The 3,075-nt window shown below is 48.6% G+C and overlaps 1 pseudogene; it reads right to left on the bottom strand.

Moving 5' to 3' along the window:
- Nucleotides 1-1,525: 1,525 nt before the first annotated feature.
- Nucleotides 1,526-1,640, bottom strand: LOC118619429 (annotated as a pseudogene).
- Between the last annotated feature and the right edge of the window lie 1,435 nt (nucleotides 1,641-3,075).

Raw genomic sequence — 3,075 nt, forward strand, 5'->3', positions numbered from 1 at the left:
GCCTTGGCTGCATTTTTTTAAAAAAGCAAACCAGGTAGTTCACATGTTCTGCATTCATTACTCCCTCTCCTGCCGTTTTCTAAATAATGTAGGTACTTTGGATGTTTCTGTGATGAGCAAGGAATGCTTTTGAAATGCCCTGATAAGATATGCTCTTTCCTGAGAAATGTGTTGCAAGACATGGGGGAGGGTCCTTTGGGACAAAGAAAGTGAGGATCTTGAGTTGGCTGCAAGAATTTTAGTGGCCAGATTTAGAAAACCCCAAAGCGTTTGCATTTAGGATTAGGGTTTGATTGTTTTTGATGCTTGCTGTTATCAGATAACTCAGTTGGGCATTTCCATCAATGAATGACTCAGACATCATATCTATTCAGATCATAGACTATTGTTAAATCTTGCTCAATTGTTTTAGAAAAATAATCTCAGGTTTGTTTCTCATATAAATTGCTTTCTTGGAGTTTGAGTTTTTTTTTTAATAAGCCAGAGTTCTCATGGTGGTCCTTTTCAAAACAGACTGTGTTGAGCAATCAGGAAAGTAGAGGCACACATCTGAATTTCAATTCCTGGTGAAACAACCGCTTCTGCCTTTATTTGAAAATTTGATGTTTTGTTCGTTGCGGACTTTTTCGACATCAATTTTGATTTTTAAAGTATTGCATCAAAATCATACTTATCTTGATTACTGAGTTTGTGGGCATCCCAACATTATTGTGCCCAAGGCAAGTGGCCACCTGCTTCACCTCAGTCCCTGCCCTGAGTTCACTTTCAGCCCAAGGAAGTGGTGAGCCTGGGGTTCCTCGTCACAGACGGTAAATCGGGGTCTACCCTGGAGAAAAGGAAGGTTTAAGAGTCTGAAGCTGGCCCCAGACTCTCAGCATTCCTGCGTCTTCCTAAACACCGGAATTAAAACGCAAAACGAGGGGCTGTCCCCATTCCACTGGCTCCCAAACTCCCGCCTGCCTTGCCCTGTCTTCCCTTCATCTCTCTCTTTATGTTCTCTTGGCCTGAGATGGAGCTGATCACCCCTCCAGCAACATCCCAAATTAGAGGGCCAGAACATTCCTAGGGGGAGGTCTCGCAGATGAAACCTCGAAGCACCAGGATCCCAGTATCATCTCCACATACCCACTGGGATCCCCCTGAGGCCCGGAGAAGGGGAGGATCTCCAAGCAAGAATGTCCCATTCGGCTGTGTGATCCTAGGCAGCCTTTCCCAGCCCTGCCCGAGACAGATGTAAAGGTCACTTTGTAACCATCGGTGTTCTTTTTCCTTTTTAATTTTTTTTTTCTTTATTAATTTGAGAGAGAAAGGGAGAGGGAGCGAGAGAGAGAAACATGGATGAGAGAGAACATGGATTGGCAGCCTCCTGCATGCCCCCCGCTGGGGATTTGGCCCACATCCTGGGCATGTGCCCTGACGGGGAATCGAACTGGCGACCTCTTGGTGCGTGGGTCGATGCTCAACCGCTGAGCCACACGGGCCGGGCTTCCTTTTTTAAATTTCATATTTTGATTCCAGTTTGCATAAAAACATAGGGCGCCCCACAAATGCGCGTGTCGTCCTTGCACAGGGGCCAAGCCAATCTTCTCTGTATCAGCCCCCTTTTAGTTTAGTCCTGCTCTTACGTGTTCGCTACATGACACAACTGTCAACCAAAAACCTTGGATATTCGGCCTCCAAAATACCCACATTTAGATATTTGGGAATGTTTGGAAGCATCTACTTGGACCAGTGATTCCCCCCATTTGGGCAGATGACGGGAGCCCTGTACGTGTTTGGGACTGGTTGTTACAGTGGTACGCTGTGCTTTCAATCACCAGAAAGACAATGCCCTTCTCTTCCTAATAACTGTACCCTGGGGGTCCCGCATGCACTGTCACAGCCCCGGGTTAGGCAGGGCTGGAACCACAGCTCATCTGATCTGGGCAGGACGCAGTCTGACCCTCCTTGAACCCGAGAGGAAGGGAGGTGGGAGGAGCTGCCCCCAGGCCATCTCCCACCGCCCCCTCTCTCCCTGGGGCTGCCATGAGACAGTCTGTCATCACCAGCCAGGTGAGGTAGGAGGCGCTCTGTCCCACGCCCTCGGAATATAGCTGCCAACCATAAAACCATGTAGCTGCAGTCTAGCACTGGTTTCTTGACGACAGGTGTCCCATCATTCCTTGCAGCCATGCAGCCCTTTTCATTAGGTGTCACCCTGAATCTTAAAGGGACAGCTCTTGCCCTGGCCGGTTTGGCTCAGCGGTTAAAGCGTCGGCCTGCGGTCCAGAGAGACCCGGGTTCGGTTCCCGCTAAGGGCACGTACCTCGGTTGCAGTTTGTCCCCGGCCCTGGTTGGTCGTGTGGGTGGCAGCCACTCGATGTGTCCCTTCACATCGATGTTTCTCTCTCTCTCTCTTCCTCTCTCTCCCTCCCGCTCTATCTGAACAAAAAATGGAAAAATGTCCTCGGGTGAGGATAAAATAAATAAATAAATAAATAAAGGGACAGCTCTCTTTTGGGCAGAAAGCCCCTTGGAGACAAGAACAGAAACCCAACTCAAACAGGAACAAACAAGAAAAGGACATTTATTGACCCAAATAATTTAAGGGCAATCTAGGGTAGTAATTCTTAATGGAGGTAATTTTGCCTCCTCACCCCCGCCCCAGGACACTTGGCAACATCTACAGTCATTTTTGAGTGTCAGTGGGGGTGGGTGGAGGGGTGTTACTGACATCCAGGGGGTAGAAGCCAGGGATGTTGTTAAACATCTTACAGTGTACAGGACGAACCCCACAACAATGATGATCTAATCCCTAGGAGTTAGTAGTTCCCTGATTAAGAAAACCTGTTCGAGGACAATAGCTTCAGGCCTGGCTGAATCCAGGAATTCAAATCAGGTTGACAAGGCTCCATTTCTCTCCAATCCTTGGCTGTTTTTCACCAGCAGGACCTCTCTACTCGGTGGCCCTATTCACAATCCTCACAGCAAAATCCTGGGACAGGAGAGGTGTCCTTCCCAGCAAATCAAGGCCAGTCTGGCCTCGGGTTTCGTTAGCCACCAGGAAGCTCTCTGACCTAAGGACGTGGGGCTGGG

Source organism: Molossus molossus, unplaced genomic scaffold (genome assembly GCF_014108415.1).
Source record: "Molossus molossus isolate mMolMol1 unplaced genomic scaffold, mMolMol1.p scaffold_m16_p_6, whole genome shotgun sequence".
NCBI classification, from domain to species: domain Eukaryota; kingdom Metazoa; phylum Chordata; class Mammalia; order Chiroptera; family Molossidae; genus Molossus; species Molossus molossus.